Source organism: Passer montanus, unplaced genomic scaffold (assembly GCF_014805655.1).
Source record: "Passer montanus isolate IOZ18808 unplaced genomic scaffold, ASM1480565v1 scaffold80, whole genome shotgun sequence".
NCBI lineage: Eukaryota > Metazoa > Chordata > Aves > Passeriformes > Passeridae > Passer > Passer montanus.
This window is the reverse complement of record NW_024373257.1, coordinates 2,809,641-2,834,856: the sequence shown is the minus strand read 5'-3', so window position 1 is coordinate 2,834,856 and position 25,216 is coordinate 2,809,641. Positions and strand designations below refer to the sequence as shown.

General features: G+C 39.5%; 1 protein-coding gene across 15 annotated transcripts in view; it reads right to left on the bottom strand.

Annotated features, from left to right (window-relative positions):
* BBX (BBX high mobility group box domain containing) overlaps positions 1-25,216 on the bottom strand; it is a 135,710-nt gene that overhangs the window by 102,128 nt on the left and 8,366 nt on the right. The gene's annotated exons all lie outside the window — the stretch shown is intronic.

Here is a 25,216-nt window from a genome sequence, read left to right as displayed (position 1 = left end):
AGCTATCAGCCAATGTTTCTAAGTAATAATTAAAATTCATAACAGGAAACAGCATGGCAGTGGATGTTTAACACTCACACAGCTAGATCTGATCTATACCTCAGCCAAAAGTTGACAATCCCCATGCATTTAGGGCTTTTCTAAATGAGGCTGTGGAAGTAAGTAGGGACACTGCATGGTTTTTACACTTGTCTTGCCCTCTTTCCGGTCTCAATGTTTTGCTCCATTAGCTCTGTATGACAAGATGCAGGGTGTTTTGTACTGGTGGGTACAGAGCAGATACAGGGCCAAAAATGAAACAGTAAATCAGTTTAAGTGAAGTTCTTACACTTTCAAAAATCTCATCTGATGGGATTATATTATACTACATTATACTATATATTATATACTACATTATACTGACAGGAGAACAGAAAACAGAGGCAAGGTGGCCAACGCATTTTATTTTTACCACTTATTTCATATGTTTTCTCTTGTCTGCTCAGTATTGGAACCTGTAGCATGTCTAACTCCCATTTGGAAGATTCCGTTCCAGATTGTGAAACTCAACAACTTCTAAGAAAGTATTTAATAACTACTTTTAAATTCACTGAGGCCTGTTCACATTTTGACACTTTCAAAGTATGTCCTACACTCAGTCTGCAGACAAATCCAGACTGAGATAGAAACACAATCACACCTCTCTCTCCTGGCCTCTCTCCAAAGCCCGTGGCCTTCATTTTCAGGAGTGGACAGACAGGACCCATGTCTTTGTCCCAAGGCTTCCCAGTTCACAGCCTGCCTGTGGTGACTGCAGCTGCACTGAATGCTCAGGCTGCAAGCTGCAGGTCACTGATGCACACACATATCCCCATCTACAGCTCCTCTGATGGAGCAGTCAGCTCCAACCCAGTGGATGCAGTGCCTCACTGCAGCGGGATCTTCAGGTGCTGCAGCAACATCACAGTAGCCACAAGGAGACTAAAGGCAGCCCCAATCTCAGCATGCAGGCTAGGCTAGCCAAGCACATGAGCAGCAACACACCACATCCTATCCACCTTAATATCAATGCCATTTCTGCACTAGGGTCCCTGTAGTTTGGCAGCTTTAACCCTTTTCAGTCATAAACTGAGACTCTAGTTTTACTCCCATGAGTACTTTTATTCTTTTTGGGGGAAACTGTTAGCACTGGAGAGATATACAGTGGCTTCCTTACTAAAGAAACATAGACCTTAAAGCCAGAACTGTATCAAAACTGCAAATGTGATTTACACACTCAGCTAAACAGAGTTAATGAGCATTTAAACCAAGAAACCACAAAACCTGCATGGAATATTGTGCTGCGGTGGTGCAGACAAGGTGAAAATACAGGTAAGAGCTCTTAACAGTAAACAACTTAAGAGAAACAGCAAAGACATTCCCAAAGTATCTGTATTTTCTGATACAATTATTGTTACATACATACCTGGGCTTCTCTTCAAATCAAAACCAACAATTGTACTGCATTACTCACAGCTCTGGGAGTGCACAACACCTGACATAAATGAGCTCACAAGCCCACCACCAATATCGGGGTTATTCTGTGTATTTCAGAGAAGCTGTTTCCTACCTGCTGTATAGAAGAGATTCTACAGCAATGAGCACTCTTTTCCCTCTGCTTCTCAATTCCATACTCAGTTTTGAAAGGGCACTTCTTAGTCCTCACCAACACTGGACAGGTATGTGCTGCTACAGTGTACAGTACAGCCTCCTTCCTCCCCTCTACTTTTTCACTTCAGGTACACCTGAGAGTATTTCACTAGATACAGAAGAGCAGTCTCTGGCACTTCTGACATGACAGACAAGGACAATTTATTTCAGCAACCTCTAATGCAACAGAAGCATCTTTTTTTTTTCCCCTAAAAGAAGTACTTCTAGTAGCAAATAAATATAATTGGCCATTGTTATAAGGTTAACTAACAAATCACTTAAGGCACATCTTTAACAACTAAGGTACATATTCAGCCTATCTTGACTTGGTAACAAAATAAAACTTTCTCACATCTTCAATTATTTATTTTGCAAATGACTTTAAACTATTCTGAAAGACCCTCCCTCTACCAGCCCACTCTATCTTTCATTGTTAAAGGCACTTCATCCTTAAGATGATAGGTCATACAAAGAAAAAGCTGGAAAAACAGGCTAAAGTATTGCATTGTTTTCAGTACAAAAAGCTCCATTTCTTTAACCCTGCCTTTCTACGCAAGAAACTTCCTTGAGAAATAAGAGTAGCATCTGCTTGTACTTCAAGTAGTTAGTCTCTGCTCATTTGTCTCTTTTAAGTCTCCTTGAATGAGGTCAATAAAAGAACAAGTACATTTTAAAATCAAAGTTTACCATTTCAGTAGGATTTCACAGCCAGGGCTGTTAAAGTCATGTTATGCCACCATTCTTTTCAAAGCAAAACAGTTTGTGCTTAACACTACAAAACAGTTAGACTTCTGTCATTATCTTTGCTGACTAGTGTTATTACCATGTCCAGAGGTCTCCCACTGCAGTACAGATACAGCAGTACATGAGCAGTTTTTAACACTGCACTCGTTACTTCCTACAGGTCTGCAAACTCAGGCATCCACATCATCTATAGGACAATGTTTTAATGACTTTAAATTTTGGAAAAGTTGAAACCCACTACTTTAAATTGTGCCAGCTTTTTTCTTGCAGGGAGATGCACATTTTTTTAAAGCTTGAAAATGGTCAAAAGGGATTATCCTTTAGCTACTAGATAAAGATCTACCTCACAAGAAGGCATAAGGAAGGAAGTAGCAAGCACTAAAAGTGAGGGTATGAACACACTTGGAAGTCCAAGCACCTTCAGTCAAGCTGTTACTGCTTTAAAATTAACTTGATGTTTTGTATTGCTTAAATTACAGCTGTCAAAATAAATTTCTATGTGACGATTTCTCACCTCTCACTCCCTACATTAATGGCAGGTAGAGATTAGGCACCAAACTCCGTATTTATTTAGAACAAGCAAAGCCAGAGGTAGTCTGATCACACATTCACTCACTCCCCATCAGTTCATCTATCTTGTCCTGAACCCTACATTAATGGCAGGTAGAGATTAGGCATCAAACTGTCTCCATATTTATTTAGAACAAGCAAAGCCAGAGGTAGTTTGATCACACATTTACTCACTCCATCAGTTAATCTGTCTTGTCCTGATCTGACTTTTGGCTTGTTGCTCGGGAACTTTATGAGCATTAAAATCACTTAGTAAGTGACTAGGATAGAGAAGATCTGCTCAAAGAAGATAGAAAGAGAAAAAGTAACACTGATTAATCTTGCGTGGGTGAAGGCTTTTGCCAGCTATATAGCAAGGGAATGTAATCACTTAGTAAGTGACTAGGATAGAGAAGATCTGCTCAAAGAAGATAGAAAAAGTAACACTGATTAATCTTGAGTGGGTGAAGGCTTTCGCCAGCTATATAGCAAGGGAATGCATTCAAGGGAATGTGAGCAGCAAACAACAAAATTAATGAAACAAACATATCTTGAGAGTATGCTTAATACACTCCAAAATTAACCTGGAAGTGACTATCAGTGAAGACATCCATTCTCCAATCAAAGCTGCAATTTCAGTCTTATATTGTAAGCCCGCCTCCAGTAAAATTCAGACCTGAACTGTGCTCACATATACATAGAGAGTACTGCAGCAATACTGATAAAGTAGCACCTCCACTGAAGCTCCACATTTTATTCCAATTCCATGAAGAAATACAAGTTTAATCACTAAATCTAAACAAAGTCACTATTCACCTCAAAACAGATGCAATCTCCCAATCCAGTGTTTATATAACATTGTAATACCACACAATTAATATAATGCTAAACACACACATTAATTGATAAAACATTGACAATCTGTGCATTCAGAAATAGCAGAATCACCATTTTTATGATTCCTGGATCTCAGCACTTCTTAGAAAGTTGTATCCAATATTTTCATATAGGCACATGTACACAGCAGTGTACTGAACTATGCAGCACATTAACAGCACATTTCCATCATGGAAAGCTACTGCCCTGTTACCTACTGCACAAACCTACACATCTCAAACATCAGAACAGCTTAAGGTACAAACGTGATATCTAAATAACGCAGTAAAGACCCAAGCCAAAAATCCTACCTACAAGCAGCATACTGTCTCTTCTTATCCCTCCCCCACACTGTTATCCTGAAAAGTTTAGTCCCAGGTCTTCTCTGCTATAGGTGGAAGGTATTCAGATACTACATACAATGTGGCAGAATAAAATCCTATTCTTGTTGCCCCCTTTTTAGAATTACCAGAACTAGTTACCGGCAATTTTACAGATGCAGTTTACTTCTCACAATGTAAATTCACATATTACTTGTGGCAAAAAACACTAACACATTATCAGCATCAAGATTTCTTAAATTAGAAAGGTTTTGTCTAGTTTTTACTTTAAGAATAATGATACCTGTTCTCTGTGAGGTTAAAATGCAATCCCAACTTTCAAGAAGCAACTTCCATTAGTATAATCTTCTCTATTTTCTAGTTCTATCAGAAACTATTTATTAGGACATACACTTCTGATTTCCAAAACAACCCAATTTTCTTCCTAGATGTACTGCTGCAATATTTTCTAAACATATGCTTAAAAGAGTTGCAAAGACTCAAAGATCAGTTGAAAACTATTTCACTCTGCTAATTTGCATCAGGTTTTATAGCTCCTATCCTCCCTCCTAAATGGAAAACTAATTGTGATAAAACATCAAGCCCAATTAGAAACAGCCACTACACACAACTATTTATTTGAAATTTCCTTTAGAGTATGTATAATTGTTTTTTACAGAATCCTCCAGTATTTGGGCCAAATCTTGTCATCTTTTCTGCAGGGGGAAAAAAAAACCCCACACTCCCCTCCAGTTTCACATATCATTCACTAAGTACTTCACTGAATTCAAATCCTAATATATATATAAATAAATCTTTCAAATTTAACTTATTTGAATGAAATGCTGAAAAACCATTACAGAAGGTCTGCTTTCAGGATACATTTGCAATTTTCTTCAGGTTTCAGTATTAGCTTGCACATTAGAAACCCCAAGTTGGGCACCTCTTTGTATATTAAGACAGTGATCAAGTACCATGTGAATACTTGAGCACCTGAACTACAGCTCAGATTTTTGGAGCCTGCTCCGACGGGTGTCACTTCTACCAGAATTCTGAAGTTTGGCTTTGTTTGGGGATGTAATCTGTGATCTTTAGATTTCCTTTCACATTTAAGGCCCAAAAAATCTGACAGATATCTACGGGCACTGGAAAAAGTTGGAGAACACAGTGGGAAAGATTCAGGAAATGGGGAAGTGACTTAAAGAAATGTATTTTGTCTGCATCTGTGGACAGCTGGTGGCTGTGCCAGCCACGGCAGGAGATAAGATCAGTCTCTGTGGCAGCACTGAGTGAGAGGGAGCAAGCATGGAGGAGAGGTCAGGTCCCTGTAGGTGGGCTGCCATCCCGTTCCTGGCATATTCAGGTTATGTTTTCCTCCATAAACATGCTTGCTGGAAAAGTGAGCAGAGCAGCAAAAGCAGCAGGGAAATAATTTTCATTCAGTTTTACTTAAGAGCAAACCCTACCTACCTTTAGCTGTCCTTATGCTGCTTTAACCTCTGGCTGCTCTCCCATCTCCCCAGCCTCCCCTGCCCTCTGGCAGAGAGGGCCCACGCTGCCCCAGGGTGCCTGCAGGGGTACATCAGCACACATCATGGTTTTGGAAACAGCTGGCCTGGCACAGCCATCCCTGGGAGGCAGAGCTGCAGGAGGATGGCTGGCCCCAGCCAAGGCCACCACAGCTGTGAGCAAGGACAGAGGACTCCTCCCTGGAAACATGAGGAAGGGGGTTTATGCCAGCACGTATGCACCATATAAATACAGCAGCCAACAAGAAAACCCAGGAAAAAAAAAGAAAAATGTTCAACTATCCCTATGAATTTCTGCTGCTTACCATTTCTTATACCAGAGCAAAGTATCTGCTGTAACATCCCTTGTGATGACGTCTGCTCTTGTCTAACAACCTGACACCAAAGCCAGATGCGAATCAGTGACTATTACATGGTCTCCTCTACAAGGTTCTTTAAGTTTTGTCTGCATACCATCTAAAACTAATTGAGGAATTATTCTCATTCAATTAAAAATAGGTGTTATTTTATCCTCTGGTCCGTGGTTTTCTCCACAGTGTGTGTGTGTGACTCGGGGTTAAAAGAAGTTTTTACTAGACCACACTTCACTTTACCAAAAGTAAAAATTCTTATTTTACTTCAAAAATGCAACTCCCCCCCCACTAAAAAAAATTACCCAAACCAATTTATTTCTCTACATTCTAGCTCCACTCACCAGAAGTTAATGAAGTATGCAAAGTGATACTGCAATAGAAATACAGCAGATCTCTTCATCAAGAAAAATCATACAGGATCCTTGCACTGAAGTCTAAAATGCATATGTGGAACACATAGATTAAATAGGGTGGGTCTCTTCCTGCCACTCCAGCATGGATGCAAGGAACACAGATTCCAATCTACATGTTAGATAGCTGCACGTATAAATACAACACAGTAACAGCATTAACATATACAAGAACTTTGGGGATTTTTTTTTTGCTTGTTTTCAACTGACAGGAAGAAAAGGTTTAAGATAAGCTACTCTTTACCCAAAGGAGCTTTACAGACCTCCAACCTAATATATGTCCTTGTTCTACGTGCAGAAGAGCCACTATACTTGTCAGGGTACAACACTGGCTTGCCAGTCATACAAACTGTCCTATTCCTGCACTTGTCCAGCACTCCTTAAGTTAAACACAGGTTCACAGTAAGATCTATTTACACAAAAAAAATCATTCTGTGAAGTGTAGTTGCTGCAGAGATGACCTACTGATACTTTTCCACCACTGCACTTTGAACTGTAACAGGGCAGTACATTGGCCCATAGGAGACCAAAAAACTCCCAGATGCTGTTGTTGAACTCTAGAGAAGTCATCAGCTGCATCCCTGCATCTCTCTACTAGCTGACCACCACTGCTGCTCTTTGGGACCCTGCCTGGTACAGCCCAGGAAAAGGCAGGAGAACAAAAGCAACTGTTAGCTTTGGTGCTGAAAATACCTGAGGCAAGGCTAAGTGTGCTCCTCTAGAAGCAAGAGACTGTAGTAACAAGTGATTTGGTGTAGTTCAACATCTTCTCCAACGTTTACATTTATATTAAAGTGATTCCAGTATTACAGTTTGATCTTCTGCTTGGGTGAACATGTGGCCTGCGAATTTAACAGCAACACTTTTAAACCAGTGCAGTATATAAACCACAGAGACTAACTCCCTGTCAACAGGTACCTATGCAAATCTTTAGCACACTAATTGTTGAATTATTTTTTTAATGTTACTTTTTGTACCAAAGAGTGGAGGGAGGGCTGCGGAGAATGTTAAACACAGCCTTGATACTAAATGGGCTGGTAAACACTAGGTCTTTTAGAGAAACACAGGTAACTAGGTCTCAGTGCTGAGAGCTTAGTGCTTACTTCTGTATTTCCTATACATTCTCAAGGACTCCAGTTTTCAATGACAGCTTTAAGGAAGGGCAGAAAAACAGGGCAAAAATTCTATCCCAAGCACCAAAGGCAGTAAGCTCATCCTCCCCTGCCTCCCCCACTCCTAAAAAACCCAAGAACAAGCCCTCTAATAGGAAGATCTTATCCCCAACTAGTTTTCACTTTCAACAACAACAAAACTTATTATCAAAATAAATACCCAGTTAATTGAATAATCATTTCCCAAGAGAAAGTACTGTTTTCAACATCCAGTGCTCTAAAAGAAATCCACAAACAGGATTTGCAGCCTCCTAGCACAGGGATAGTTGTTACTGGAGCCTAACCAGATCTTGCCTCTTGAAGCAATGTCCAGGACATGTCCTTGTCTCATCAGCATCAATTGTCAGTGACTGGCCCCAGAGACTCAGTAGTTTTGGTAGCTCCTAGACACAGAACCTGATTTAAACCAACAAATCAAGTACCAGGAACTCTAAATGCAGCAGCCCAGCCCCACTCTGCATGATCTCACTGCCCCTTACTCAATGAAAATTAAACTAGCACACACAGAGCTCCATGCTAACACTGCCAACCCCCTACTGATACTTGTTCTGCCTTATTAAAAGAGCCCTTGGGTGACCACAAAACCATGTAGAGACATACTCTTAAGATTTGAGAGAATGCTGGGTTTTATCAACATGTATTTTTAAATGCTACATTTTAGCAACGGTTTTCAAAATGTTCATAATGAAGACTCTCTCCACTTTTTTTTACAAGACCCTGCATGCTGCACAGCCAACTCCCTAGACCTCAAAATCCCTCAAATTAGACTTGGGAGGGCACAGAACTCTCGGCTTAGTTACTAAACAGGCAGTATATATTTGCCCATTTGTCTGGCAGGACTCTTTTTTGAGTTGGGCATTTACCAAAGGCCAGTGATGCCCTGCATTCCCAAGATGGTCACAGAGAGGGCACTCAGCACTTCAGCAGGGAATCTGGTGGATGGGGCAACTCCAACTGTCCCTGAATTAACCAAAGTCAGCAACAGTTGAGGCATTTAAGACAGGGTTTGGCAGACAGGGTGGGAAGACCCTGGGTTCCCTGGAAGAAGACACCTATGTTGGAGGGGCACATGCCCTGTGCAGTCCTCTTCACCTCCCAGCTGTTTCCTCTAGTAATACTGCAATTAATTTGGAGTTTTACAGCAATTGCCATCAATTGCCAAACTATTCAATAATCTTTACTAAGCCTCCCAGTTCAGTAAAACAATTTTTAAGTACACCACAAAGCAGGTATCTCTCACAATCACTTATTTGCCACTGCTGAGAAACACCATCCCCCAGCATCCACCGTTCTCTGGAAAGCTACTCCTCTGCCCAAAAAGACATATGCCACCATACACTCCAGAGCCTTTTTCTGCACTGACTGTGTGGTCAAACTAAAATGAGCTGCTTGCACTGCTCTTTCTAACCCTGGTATTATCATGATCGCTGACTTTTTGTGCAAAAAGAAACGTAAGAATCAAACTTTACTCAGGACACCATGGACTGAAGAGGCAAACACAGTAGCAAACTCTCTGCAAGCCACATAAACATCCATGTTTGCAGCATACTGGGACTACAGCTAACACTGCTGAACACAGACACCACAGTAATACATGATCTTCCATCTTAAAGTCTGAAACTGTTTTTTTTCATCATATTTACATACAGGTATGTAGGGCTTTTTTCAATTATTTCACATCATAAGTGACCCACTGCTTCTGAGCTGCAATGGAAGTGAGGCATCTATATTTACATACAGGTATGTAGGGCTTTTTTCAATTATTTCACATCAGTATAAGTGACCCACTGCTTCTGAGTTGCAATGGAAGTGAGGCATCTACCTCACCTCACTTGTGTGACTGAAAAATTTCAAACAGAAGAAATGACAGATATAGCCAGGCTTGTTTCAATAAGCAACAATTACATAATAATCCACAGCTGAGAGTCCTGATCCTACTGGTCTATTACTCCGAATCATGCACCTTTTCAACTGCATTGAACAACTTTCACTAGTACATTCTTCAAATGCTGAATCCTTGGTAATTATTTCTTTCTAATCATTATTTGAAGATTTTAATGTAAAAGCTAGGATTTCTTTCAAATTAGAGACAAATGAAAGGTGTAACCATTGAAAAATCACAGAATTTTTACTTGGAACTATAAGTATCATCTGACTGCAGCCACTAAAATTACTCAGGTTAGCTCTAAACACAAAGGTTTTTCTAAATTTCAAGCATTCCTGCAAATAGGGGTATAAAAATAAATGTTCCTGAAGCCCACATATTTTGGCAGGACAATGGTTTATGTTACTTCTTCGTGGCAGCTGCTGAGAATGGTCATCTCTATCTCATCCCATCACACCTGTCACTAGTGAGGTGTAGGTATTTTACTGGACAACACACTAGTTCAACAGGTTTGTAAGTCAAGAACATTCAAATCAATTGTGTAGCAAGTTCCTTTCATCAATACTATTTTGTATCAGACATGGAAGGATTTTCACTTCATTTACCTTATATGGCTACTACAGATATCCCCGTAACACAGGCTTAGAAACTTTCTCTACATCATAATGACAAGTAATGACACCAAGCGGCATGGAATTTTAAATTTCTTACAAGAGCTGAATTATTTTTACTCCTACTATCTGTCTACTGATTAAAAAAGCTACCTAATCTTTCACCCAGTCCTACTGAATTCACAGTTTCTGTTGAACCTGTTTCACCTTAGTCCTACTGAATTGCACTGTCCGTCCACATAAGCAGCACTGTTCACATTCCCAGTGACACCTGGTTAATATAGACATTTGTCCTGTCATTCAAAAAACAATAACTTGATTTGAAATAAAATCTCTAAACACAAATCAAGAGATTCACAAGTCTCAAACCAACACTTTGTGGTCCACTGAATCAGTGACAACCACTTCATCTTATTACTGTTTCTTTCTGTGTTACGTCTGCCAACTAAAACCCTCCAGTCCATGGATTTCTAAGGCAGGCCAGAGAGGTTTTTTAAAAATGAGACTTGGAACTCAAAATGAAAGGTTAAGCAAGCATGGGGATATAACCACAGGTCTCAAATCATTCTTTTGAGGAGACATACTTGATTAACCCCCTTGCTTTTTTGCTGTGCTTTACATCCTGATCATCAAATATTTCAGGAAAGTGCTGGCCCATCAACAGGTACATGGAAATAAAAGCAAGAAAAGTAGAATAAGAATTCCAGCAGCCTAAATAAAGATTGGGGCACTGGGAAAAGAAAAACAAAACTTCAGTCTTATATTCTATGTACTAGCCAATACTGTCTCACTAGTTACAGTAAGTTATTATTGCCAATAATCCCCCAACTCTAACACTTTTAATGATGCTTTGATTCCAAAGTAAAATATCTCTGCAGCCTCACTGAAACAGCAGAGAATTCCTTTGCTCCTGCAGCTCCTCAGCCCTGTGTCCCACCTCATGATCAGTACTCCCACAGTGTCAATGTGAATGTGCAAGTTGGAGATGCTCACTGCCAATTTGTTAAACTGTGAATGTCAATTATTGCCAAGTTTCTGAATGGATTCACCCCGGCTCTCCATTTACAGTGACAATGCACGTTATAAGCAAATTACCACCACCTACTAAAAATAAAGGTCCTGTTTTGCTGGCAAAGTAAGAATGCTTGAATTTTCTGTCTGGAAGTAAGATTCTGGAGGACAGAATCTTGTTCATTTGCCAAAATTATTCACAAGTCTAAGAAACACAAAGGTGGGGTTTTGAAATGTTGGCCTGACTGGCTTATGATCTGAATGTATGCCACTACCAAAATTAGTCTATTACCTTTCTTTTCTTTTAGATAGTCTAGTATAGAACAGTCAGCTCCTGCCACCTTGTGGGACTTCATGGGTTTCCCTGAAAGCTTGGATCATCAGTAAACTAGTGAGTTAAAACAAATAAACATTTAGGAGTCACTTTTCTTGTGATTCACCCTGGTGAATGTTGAAATAAGAGAGAAATATTTATGGAGAGGGTATGCCATTTTGAATATTTCTGGTTCATTATCCCTAGCATTGTTTATGTAGTTGAACTGCTGGATTTAGCAATATTATAGAGGGTGTTATAAATATTTAAATATCTGTCAAGAGTCCTAAGTTTTGGAAGCTGATGTGTCCAAGTTTAAAATGACATTATGATCAAACACTTGTCACCACTAGCAAATTTCACATATTCAAAATAGATTCCACACAGAATACAAATTTAGACTGAAAATCCTTGTACTCAGGTGCAATTTTGAAACCAAGTAATAACCTCAGTCTTATAAAGCATTACGTATATGCTTAACTTTTTATATGGTGATAACATGTCTAGTTTTCCCGAAAGACCCTATTGCATGTATTTACTTTTTAACTGCAATTTGACTTCCTGTTTTTTGTTTTTCCACTCCTCATCCAGCCACCTCTATCATACATGGCCAACTTAATGAATAAGTCAAGTTCTCCGAAGAAGAATAAGACAGTTGGAATAGAAAGACTTTTCCACCACAATAACAAGAAGGCGAAGATGCACGGATCCTCATCCTTGCACCTTACATGTTGTCTGCTGCCCCTCTGACAGGCAATTTCTCACACCTGCTTTGTGGAGATGCAAAAGACAACATCAGCTGCAATCACTGGGAAGGGATGAGGTTCTCTTTTTATTTAAGCCAAATCTCTGCTAATATCAAAATAAAAACTGAAAGAGCAGAGAGGATTGCAGATGATGTGACTCCATGAACCTAATCAACAACCTCAACAAACCTGCTCCGGTTTGTTCTTGGAGTTGAGTGATTTGTTACAGAGGCACAAAAATGCAAGACCAGTTAGGGAGCACTTCTTCCCTCCCACCATTCCACAACTGTTTCAGTGAACTTGGGAGATCTATCATGCTGGGTACTTGATGCTAACTGTAGCAAACTTAACTCCTTGGAACTTCCTTCTACTAGAGAAAAAGCCGTCAACATTCTTGAAACAAAAACAGTTCTTCCTGATGTCAAAAGCAAATCATCTCTACTAAAGGCCTTTAGCAGTTCTTAAATGGACTCAAGAACAATAATTAGAGATCCACAGCCAAAGGAAATGCAGCAAGAGTATAATTTTTAATCCATAAACAGAATTAATTTTTGCTCAAGACTGAAACAATAACAAAATGTCAGGCTATGAATCAATTGGCACAGCATACCTAAAGGACATACAATTTAAGTTCTTAAATAAAAAGTTTCATAATCTCACTAGCTTCCCTGGTAACTTCAGAAGTGGTTGTCTCTGACAGCCATCACATTCCCTCACACACAGCCCCTTATCTCTTCTCATATATATTTAAGTAACAACACAATTAACTTATAAGGCAATGCTCATAGGTGTTCACAACAATCTCTGACAACACTTCTGCTCCAACACAGAGAATCTCTCCCAGACTGAGGTATGTCAGTGTCCTGACTGTCTGGAAGGCACCAAAATGCTCCTCTCACCGCTGTCCTTACCCATCCCAATCTCCACTACAGGAAATTCAGACAGACAAACTGGCAAGGGGCTCTAGAAGAGATATCAGTTTGGATGATGAGGGAATCAGAACCACAGAGCATAATTCTACCTGACCCCAACACAGCCAGGACCTTGCAAAGACAGGACATGCACCCCTATTCTCTACCTCCCTGTGGATGTCAGGAATACAGACACCTCCTTACCCACAGCTTATTTGCTTCTGATTTTTCCCTGCTCTGGAGTGCCCTGATGTTATGTTAGTCTCACAGTAACTGCAGGCACGTATCTAAGAGCCACCTTCTGGCTACAGAGAAAAAGAAATTGCATGCTCTAGCAACAGAGTGGCTCGAATCTGACACCCACTGCAGGTCTCAATAACGCCATAGCGCATAAGTAAATACTAGGACCTCGTAAGAAATTTCATTTTGATGCAAGTGAATAATATCCTGACATATCCTTATATTTTCATTTTATTTCTCTACGAGTCCTATATTCTGCAGTATTACTAATCCAGCAGGAAGATCCCTGAGCTAACTTTCTGCATGTCTGCATGCCCGCATGCCCATGGCAGTCTAATTGCAGCACCAGAGTTGAGCTAGTACCTTATTCTTCAGGATGCTTTGAAACCAGTGGAAGCATAAACACACATCTCATACCCTGACTAGACACGCTCCCTTTGGTAAGTGTAACTCAGTTGGACCTGACAATACAAGACTCCCAAGCAGCAACAGACTGAAAAGTACCCGATGATTTTTCAGTTCTTCCTGAAAGTATTGCACAGTATTCTGAACACCAACAGCAAAAACTGACCTGCCTTAACTTTGCTTAAAGTTGTAAGTGCTCCAGGAAGACAGAAACATCTGGTGCAGGTCAAGGAAGAGTCATGACATGGTTTGAGCCTGGTTCCCATCTGAAGCACTACTGCCTAGCTGTCAGGATAAGATTTGTTTTACATTTTCTCAGAATATTTATTTTTCTACAAAAACATTATTTGACTTTTGCAAACTTGTTGAGGGAACTTTCCAAGAAGTTACATAAATTAATTACTTTATTCATGTACTTACTGGAGAAAGAAGTATTTAAAAACAAACAAAAACCCACAAAAGAAACCAAACACTACTGGGCTACTTGCTCCTTCTGTTTTTTTATTTTATCTATGTTCTTATTGATCTACTTTCACTGTCAACTGTTTAGCCTTACATTTCAAGGAGAAAAGAGGAAAGTTCAGAATCTAATTATCTTGTATCTTGAGAAACACCTCTAAAAATCACCCAGATTAGAGTTTACAAACTTCTGTACATAGCCTGCTTTATGAGATTTCCAAGAGGAACCTCACTGCAACATAAACCGGAATACACAATCAGATCCATCTACACCATCGTTTCACTGATGCCAAGCCACAAGAGCTTACCCACAACTGTGCACGTGCCCAAGGATCTGTGCCAAAAGGTCTCAGAGCAGGATCAGGCCCCTGTAAGATTAGCTGCATGTACAGCTTCAATCCTGCAACTGCAATAGCTCAAGGAGACTGCTATGACAGAGGCACTGCAGGACTGGGCCCTAAAATAATCAAGCATATAAAGATCTTTGTGCTCTCCACAACTGAAGCATAATTCTTAAAAATGAATGGAACAAAAAACTTTTGTATTTGTGAAATAAAAATCAATTCTTTGGACAACAAGCAGGACCAGCATTCTTCAGGACAAGCCCCTTAACATCTACAGGCTGTTTTTCCATTTTTTGTTTTGTTGGGGTTTCTTTTTAGAATTTGTTTTTCAGTTGTTTTGAGGTTTTTTTTCTTGCAGACAGAATTGCTAGAATAATGCTGCAAGGCCCCTGTCCCAAGGATAAACCCAACAAATGAAAAGACTCAGTACAAAAGATGCAAATTTGTTCACATTTAAAAAAAAAAGGTGAGCAGTTAAAAAACCTGATAGTGCTAACAAGAACTGTAGAGCAAGGATGGGAGATAATGTCCTTGGGATCTACAGATTCACAGTATAGCATACAGATAGTTAAATCTGAAATCAGAAGGTGAACAAGATATTAAGAGTTTTCTGTAAATCAGATTCTGGTATGCTCAAGACTGTGTACCAACTGAGAGAACACAAGTTATTCAAAACCCTAGCTGCTACTGTACTAGCCTGTTCTGAACTGTACTAGCCTAAGAAATGAAAGCACAAGATCCATGGATTCTCAGTCTTATCTGCTTTGAAAGACCATCATTAGACGTGCTTGTTACTGACCCAATACTAAATTATAAGTTCAAACTTGGCACCTGAATTACAATGTACCCTGCAAAACCCCACACTGCCACAATGCTGATTTCCTTCCAGGTCACTTGTGCCAATCCTTACAGCAAGAAGCTCTGGCTGAAGAGCTGAACTGAACACACTGAAATATATAGGTAGAGACAAAGCCTGACTTTACAAAGTCCTTCTGAGCAATAGGATATTTTAGCTCATTCTTAGAACCAGCACAAATATGTTTCTATCACCTTCACACACCTTGTACAGCAAACAAAACATGCCTATACATCTTTGCAAAAGTAATTTTCAGAGCATTAGGAAGAACAGAGGGCAATATTCACACAGCACTACATTAAGAGGAGATCTTGGCTTGAAAGAACAGAAGACCAGGCCCAAAAGCTCTGACCTGCAAGGGTATTTTCCTATCAGGCAGCACAAGCTCTTAGATGTGGAGGAAGAATCCTGAACTGAATTTGGAGGTGAACAGATTTCTCAAGTCTAAGTTCAGAAGTACTCAACCAATAAGCTAGAAATCAACAGGTAACACTTCATCACCATTTTTTCACCAACCAACAGAGGAAAGTAATGTGCACAGGGCAGATATTTTAGTAACAAAGAGGTAGCTGGTGTAGTAAGTTTAACAGTAATGTAAGAACATGCAGGAAGTTTACGAATTCTGTACTTCATTCTACCACCAGTCCTCTTCTGTACTTCATTCTACCACCAGCCACCTGAACATCCCTGAATCTAGTCTGCAAACTGCAAAATGGGGGTGGGTAGCACTGCTTCTGAAATGTTTGTAAAATGTAGTTAATTGATGACTACAAAAATGTAGTTAGTTGATAACTACAATAGAAGAATAAAATATTATTACACCCTAAAACATGCTGTTTAACAAAAAAACGTAGTACATAAATGACACACTACCTGTGTTCTACATTAAGATTTATTATACACCTGTTTAGAAAGTGAATTGTTTTGAATCTCTGGTAGGGTGGACCTGAAGTCCATCTCTCCAGTGAAAGAAGCAGAGAAAGATCTTTTTCTAAATCTTCACAATCAACAAAACTGAACCTCAGTGTAAAATTTTCCTCAAGTATTATCACACAACTACAATTAATGCAACTGCCATTTACCCTGACAGGGTTAACAAAAAAAAAGAAAAACAACAACCAATGTGGACAACTCTTCTCAACTTTCTGCCCTGCTACTCACTAACTAGTTTTTCTTTCAGAAACTGAACAACACTTTACACAGGAAGAAGCCATCACCACCCCACATTTGTAAATTGTGAAACTGCTTTATTTGGTCTCCATAGCTGAAAGGTTATAGTGGCATACTCTACCTTTATTCTACGGCTATTGTGTACTTTCAATCACATTTTAAAACTGGAAAATTCATGCCAATCACCAGATTTACCAGATACTGGTAAAGTACAGATGATCCTTTAAGAAACCTCAATGAGATCTATAAATTCTGAATTTTAAGAAAATCTTTATTTCCACTGAAGTCTGTAACCAAGTTCTCACTGAACTCAGCATGACAGTGATTACACCTAATAGGGTGCAGCTCCTGGGCACCAGCACAGCTCTTTTTTGGATGGGAGATGGGCGAAATCAAAACATATGGTAAGCTGCCCCCATCACTGTTGGTGTGTGGGAGAAGCACTTGGGGAAGCAACAGAATCTGTTTTGCAGACAGTGCACAACATGTATGATACTTTGCAAAGGACATTCCTCTGCAGTTTACCTTACACAAACTTGAAGTGCTCAGGCTAAGACAGTGCACCTGCTTTTCCACTCCCTCTGTGCTTGGCTACAAGGCACCACAAAAGCAGACTGCTTGGCAGAGACTCTACTTTGGTTCAGCACTAGCAGAAATGCTTCTGGTTCCTCAGTTTAAAATTGTTCCAAAAAAAAGACTGGCCATCATCTAAATACGGATTGCCGATTGCTTATTTCACTAAGTTCATCCACCTAACTCTCCAAAGAAAAAGAAAAAAACTGAGTTTTAATTGCAGTGATGGGACACCACCACCACCATTACCCACTGTCACCTCTTCCCCTGTCCCCCAATAAAAAATAAAAAGTAGTGAGGGTGTGTCATTCTTCTGATCAAGTGCTGCTGATGTAGTTTCAGCAATGTTTTAAACACACACTTCTCTTAACTGGTTTTGCCACAGTCCCCCAGACTAACACAACCAAATTCTGTTCAGCCGCCTCAGTGGAACCGTACAAGCTCATATCAACTCTGATTTCAGACCAAAGTGAATTTTGCACCCAGATTTTGCAGCCTGACCAGTAGCAATTTCAATGTAACCTAGCAGGAAAACACTGCTAAGCACATGCAGATTAACAGGTTTCTCTGAGACATTTCAGACAGAACACTGTCAAAGACACAAGTTCTCCTGATAAAATCTTGGCTCCAATATTTATTTTCTGAAAGGAAGGAAAGCCTCAACATTTCACATGTCTCTTAAGGGGAGGGAAGGAAGAAGCAAGTTAGGACAAGAATAATTCAATCCTATGAAAATGCAGTAACTATAAAATCAGCCACATTGTAGAATCACAGAATGGTTTGGGTTGGAAGGGACCTTAAAGGTCATTTAATTCAAACTCCCCAGCCTTGGGCAGGGACACCTTCAACTAGACCAGGTTGCTCAAGACCCATCCAGCCTGGCCTTGAACATTTCCAGGGATGGGGCAGCAGTGCAGTCACCCCATCATAGTAAAGAATTTCTTCCCAATACGTAATCTAAATCTACTCTCTTTCAGTTTGAAGCCATTCCCCCTTGTCCTGTCACTACCTGCTCTCATGAGAAGTCCCTCTCCATCTCTCTCACAGGCCACATGAGGTACTGGAAAGCTGCTACAAGGAGTTCCTGGAGCCATGTCTTCCTCGAGTCAAAAAACCCCAACTCTCCCTGCCTGTTCTCATAGGAAAGGTGCTGCAGCCCTCTCATCAACTGCATACCCCTCCTCTGGACTTGTCCCAACAGGTCCATGCCTTTATTATTTTGGGGATCCCAAAGCTGGATGCAGTTCTCCAGGAGGAGTGCCACAAGAACAGCACAGTGGGTGAGAAGTAAAAAAAGCATTCTGTTGGAACACTTATGTTTAAAAAAAGCTAATTGTTTTAGAGCAGTTAAAAACATGAATGCTTCAGCAATAAACAGCTCCTATCAAAAAAGTTACCTAAATATATGACTGTGCTATTTTCTTACTGATTTTGAATGAAATGTATGTGAAAACAAAAATGACGACCCTTTCAGGATGAGTGATTCGTCTTACTTTGGCTTGCTCTCTTAAGAGTAAGAAATACTCAGTAATTTTCCTGTTTCAATTTTTAAAGGAAGGTGTTCTTTTTATTTCTTTTAAAAACTGACCATTTTAAACATTTGCAACCTGCAATAGCATTTTGACCTTTGCTTCAATTTTCCTCTGATTTCTATTCAGCTTTCTAATCTTATCATATTTAGTTCTACTAGACCACAATAACTGCTGAGACTTTGAACACCCTATACATTGATACAAAAGAAAATACAAAATCAGGACAAAGACAGGATCGTGAAACCTATGTTTGCACCAGGGAGTGAAGGCCATAAAACCACTTCTTGAAGTGTGTAATTCCTCCTTTTTGGGAGGCAGGGGCAAAACTGCATTTGTATACAGTTTGTGTAACTGCAGTACCAGGCCTCAGGCACACTCTGCATTTCTGAGCACAACTCTTCTCTTACCTGAGGTCTAACACTGCATTCCTTAATGGTCACAAATACTGCTACACAGTTCCCCTTCTGCAGAAAAAATGTGTGGAGCTGCAGAGTCAATACATGTTATCAAGCTCTTCGACTGCACAGATGCTATTAATATTTTGGTAGGGTGGGGGGGTAGAATTCGTGTCAGCCACAGATCTGCTATGGCATATATACCAATTTATTTTTCCTTATTTATTTTCCCTCTAATACATTAGCAATACATGCAATGTCCACTAACAACTCAGTTTCATGTTTTGCTTTTTCTCACCAGCAGTGCGAGATTCCTTCCTGGATGTTGTAAAGTACCCGCTCAACCATTAAAGTCACACTCACATACCACATAGTCAAATGGAAAGCCTGAAACAGCAATTTTTAAATAATTAATTTTTTTAATGTTAAGCACATATCTGTGTAAACAGAGATCTGCTGATCTCTATCTTTTAGAAGCTACAGCAGGGTCTAGCATCCATAACAGAAAAAAAATTAATATGGCCATAGTGTTACCTAGTGAGCTACTCTGCATTCCTGAATGGCAGAAGATCTGCTATTACAAACAGGAACCAGATAATAGATGCTAAAGTCATCTAAAAATATATATATTCTGCTTAACAGAAACAGATACTGTTACAAATGAACTCTTTCCGAGCAAAGAAATCACATTGGCATTTCAGATATTACTGTTGCTAGATGTATTTTAGCAAAAAAAGTCTAATAGCAATTTGCCTTTGAATTACAAACCAATGTTAAATTCCACTGTAATATTATGTAACTCGATTTATATTAAAATAAATTGCAAATGTTTGATGTCAAAATTGTAAACAAAGCTCAAACACTCAACAGGTAAGTCTTCCTTGAAGTACCAGGAACAAGTATTAGGTTTAGAACTAAGTTACCTGAAACTAATAGTGTCCACTGCATCTGCAGAGTCTTTGCTCTGTAAGTCTCTCAATGGCACTTCCTGTAAAGCTGGGAAACTAACTGGGAATCAAAAGAGTAAGATTATTTGTTTTCCTTCTCTTCTGAGAAAACAAAGACATTTGAGTTCCGTTAGTTCTAAAAGCTTGCATTCAGTTAAGCAGAATCAGTTACCTTACTAGGGATAATACTTTAGTTTTAAGTGCAAAATCTATTTGCATTTATTTGTGTGTTTGTGCATGAGGGTAATTTTATTAAGTAGGACATTTTTAAAGGCCACAATCAAAAAAAAAGGCATAATTTGTCATGTCCTAAATAAAAACTTTCTTAACAGTTGTAATTAGATAAATGCACATAGGCCATAAAATCACTTAGAAACTGTGTAGAGGCATACAGTGCATTCTTAGAAATAACAAAAAAAATAGTGCCTGATTCAGGGTAAAGGATAAATTTGGCAACATATTTTAATGGTTGTCTACCAATGGAGACTGCTCCTGAAGAAACAAAAATACCAAAGCAAAATGAGATTACAAGCACTGATTTAACCCAAGTGTTTATGGAGTGAAACCCTGATTCAAATCAGTTCAATAGGTGTAACTGGAATGCCAAGGCAGCAGACACGGGAGCATACGTACAGAGGGGCTCACAATGGCCAGAAATAGGAGCCACAAAACCCTCCCTGCTTTCAGTGTGCCTGCCCCCACTCTCTCCTTCAGCCCTACTCAATCTCTGCAAAGCCTGTTAGAGCACCACAAAACACCATCCCCCACTCAAAGATTTTTTTTTCCCCCTTTAGGCTCCTTGAATAAGAGAACACATACTGTCCCCACTGTAGATCTGAACTGTACCCTTCTCTGTGTAACCCACTGCATGGGGACATCTGTGATGACAACCTCACCTCCCATTTTGATTTCCTTCTTTCTGCGAAGAGTAACAGCAAACCTCAAACGCAGCCCTGTGGGTCCATCCAGAAAAGCAAGGCTGCACACAGAAACCAGATCAGCCATGGCAGAGAAACCAGCAGAACACTTAAAAAAAACATAGCACCTGGTCAGTTCTCTCAGGTGCTTCCCTCTGCACACTCCAGCATCCTCTCACTCACTTTGGCCCCATCAGCACATGGCACAGCAAAACAAAGCTCGACGGGGACATCCTCGAGAGTCCACTTCATCATATAAATAAATAATCCTTTTCTTCTAGACATCTCTCTCAGGAGGGCAGGATCTTCCTTTGCTGATTAAAAACCAGGAAGATGTCGCAGGCACAGAGACCCAAAATCTTTGTTTGGAGCTCCCACCTGAACAACACACCAGCCCTGAGTAGCAGTACAGTGATTTCAAAACCGGCAACTGAGTATCCAGATCCCTTCAACAGCTTCCTCCAGAGGACTCTGAAGGACTAAACTATGGCAAGGGCGCTCACACCGTGAGATTTTACCTGGGTCACTTTCAACCATGGACTTTATTTACCCTCTGCTGCTTTGGTACACAGTGCTGAGGCAAGACAGACAAGCACAAGCACATACAAGAGATGCAAGGGAAATACTTAACACTCAAAAATTGTTTAACACACACAGGCAATTTTCTCATATTAATGGAAATCTCATAGTAATGAGAAATGGACAAAATCCACCACTACGCTTAGTTATCTGTCATTTACTTCCCTTATTTAAGGTCTTCCACACTAAGAAAAAGTTAAAAACTTCCTTCCCTTGCTCTACTTCTGACACTTGTGCTTTTTATTTAGTCCAACCATTTTATAAGAATGGCACTGGAGCTTCTGCTTACTCTTCAACACTAAAACACATTTTTAATCAATACAACAGAGGAAGTAAATATCTGTCATTTACTTCCCTTATTTAAGGTCTTCCACACTAAGAAAAAGTTAAAAACTTCCTTCCCTTGCTCTACTTCTGACACTTGTGCTTTTTATTTAGTCCAACCATTTTATAAGAGTGGAGCTTCTGCTTACTCTTTCAACACTAAAACACATTTTTAATCAATACAACAGAGGAAGTAAATTGTGAACAATTGTCTGCATTAATACATTTGCTACCAGCTTTGTCATTCTTTAATTTGCATACACCAAATTTCCCCTTATAAACACCTCTGTTTCTCCAAAAGCAGCTGGAAATTAATTATGCTGGTTTTATTTTCTTATTAATTCATATGCTATAGTTCTGTAATCAGTGCAGGATCATGCTGCAATTTTGCATACTTGTTTCAAAATACATTATGAGCATTTGATGATTGATGTTTAACACAATGTATGAAAGAGCATCTCAAACAAATTAGAGGCAATACAAATAAAGAAACTTAAATAAGAAAAAGAATTACATGTATATTCAAACAAGAGCTAACCCAGGAACTCACAAGTTTGTGGCATGGAATACTGACTGATTAGAACTGAGCTAGGCAAGAAGTTTACACTACTCCACATGAAATTTGGATGTAAAGAAGCCTTTTGGAAAGAGAAAGAACAGCTGAAGATAGCTTTACCAAGGAAGTGGAGGTGAAAATGGTACTTCTTTCCAAATCTATCATCTCTGCCCATTTGATTTGAAGTACATCAGAATGTTTTCTTTCCCTAGACAGACAGCCAACTTGTGAAGCAAACATACTTGAACAAAATGGCTTATGTGCCAGAAGACTTCTCATCTACCAAATGGCATTCTCACACTTCATGCTCTTCCACCCTCTTCTCATTTACAGGAACACTGCATGTTTCAGCAATGTCTCTCTCTATTCTCAGCTCACCATCAGGTCAGGGATGGCCTCTAAGTTTGTGAGTACAACAGGTGCCAGTCCCTGGCAGGACTACCTGCACATCAACAATTAAGAATAATGTGAAATCTGCAGCTTTCCTGAGAAATTACAGGCCACCAGGAACTTCAGCCAGCAAACCTGCAAAGGGGTGCACATTGCTGATGCAGGTCTGGTTCTGGCTTTTTGTTCAGGAATTCCCCTGCACAACTGTAAATGCAGGATAAGGCTCTTCAGGCATGAGGTTAGGAGAAACTGATTTTCCTGTACTTCCCCCAGAAGTCAGCATGATGTTGTTGACTGTAGTTCACTGTAGGCAGGATGTGGCTCAAAGACCACCACTTAGGGAAAGCAAACTCAAACACAGCCACTCACAAAAATGAAACAAGGTAAGAAACCAAGTCCTCCCCCAGTCCTTCCATTCTCATTCTAATGTTTTCTTTATTCAGCTTCACCTTCAAATTTCTCTTGAAGTCTCTCTTAAATATTGCTTTGTCAACCACAAAACAATGCACTCTCTCACATACACAAACAAAAACTTAGAATTATTTGTTTCATAGAACACACAGGCTGCAGAGGTAAGATGTGCTATTCTACTGCAAGAGACATAATCCTAACTATTATTGTGTGACATGCTTTCCCCACTGTCATTGCTGGGTACCTCTTGACTGTGCAAGGCATGAGTACAAATGAAAAACAAAATATTCAAAACAAAAAGACAGACAACTTTTAACAAGGTTTAAGTTTAAAAGTCCTTACATAGCGAGAAAAAAACATATTGGGGAGCAAACAGAATGAAAACTGGATGAAAGCCATCAAGCACTGAAACACAGCCTGACAAGACACTCAGCAGCACAGTAGTGTCACCAATCCTTTACCCAGCTCACCAGGGTACAGGACCAGGCTTAAGATTTCCTCACTTGAATCCTGCAACAGGCCAGCTCAGTTGTCATGAGCAGAACTGACGAGCAGGACATAAATGCCTAACCCTGCCACAGGGACCTCAGGGTTTCAGAAGCACAGGACAAAGCCCCTCCCAGGAGTGAAGGTGGTAAAAATCTTCCTGTTGCTACACCTCTGTAAGAGGAGAGCAATCCCACAGCCAGGAAGCAGTTAGGGGTGTTCCACAATACCTCAAAGCAGACAATTTGCTACACACACAATGCCTTTCAGAAAGAAAACATCATAAACTCTCAAAGAAAACACCACACAGCCAGAGGGAAGACACCTTCCCACTTTCCCTCAGAAAGGGAAGGTGTAGACAGGACTTGATAAGCTTCTTGTCAAGAGAGCTTCCACTTGCATTAAGTTCCATAGATCCCATGTTGTGCAAGTCCACTGAATTATTTTTATCTTTGCTGAATGAGGCTCTGTGACATTAAGGGTCAATAAAATGCTGCTTCTTACTTTCAGCATTTGCTACATTTTATAAAATGTCTTATTTAGAGACACCCACGTGAAAGATTTCTGACAATAAAAATTCCATGCTTCCTAAGCAACTGATTTTCTTAGTGTAGCCTCATAAAATCCTGTTAACTTTCCTTCCCCTCGCTAAAAATTGAAATGGTGTTGTACTAGGTTTCTTTGTACTCAGATATGCCTGAAGCTAGTTTATTTTCACATGCTGAATTGTCCACACTCATAAGGACTTGCTATTACATTATGCATTTGTATGCAATAAAGGAAAAAGCACGAACACTGGAAAGTGTCAAACCATGTTTTTCCTCTTTGTTGATTCACTTCTTAGGTAATTAAATTTATAAATATTAGAAATAATAAAATGCTGCTACCATTGTGAGAATTATTACAGATAAGTCTACACCCAGGGATTAAGTAAGGAGTGCTTTACTCCTCAAATACACCTCCAATTTTTACATCAAATTTTTATTCTGAGTAACAAAACACCACTAAACAGCAAATCTGAAAATCTTACATATGTTTACCGTCTCTAGAAATAAAAGCAAGTGACCCTATCACAATACTGCCAGAGTACCAAAGTAGCTGCTTCTGTCAATTCCATGTTTTATAAGAAAATCAGTTGTCATTTCGCATTAAATTATGAATATGAAAAAATAATTTAATTGTGAAGAATTATTTCACATCAATCACATTTTAAAAACATCACTGTGAAGAATCATTTTCTTCCTTGCATTAACTTCACCAAGTTAGTATTAAATAAATAGGGGTAATAAATACTGCAATAAACAGCAGTTTAAATGCCATGTTTACTGGCAAAAGCTCTTAAGTAAGCTCTCCTCCTACTTTTACACACTGTGTTGTCAATAAATATAATCAAATTGTAAGTCAGTAACTTCACAACATTCTGAAGGTGGGATTTTTTTTTTAAAACAGCATTATGAATGGAGTATTGGCAGAAGATGTCCAAGAGGCACAGAATTCAGTGAGTCTACTCACATCTCAAGACAAGCACTTACCA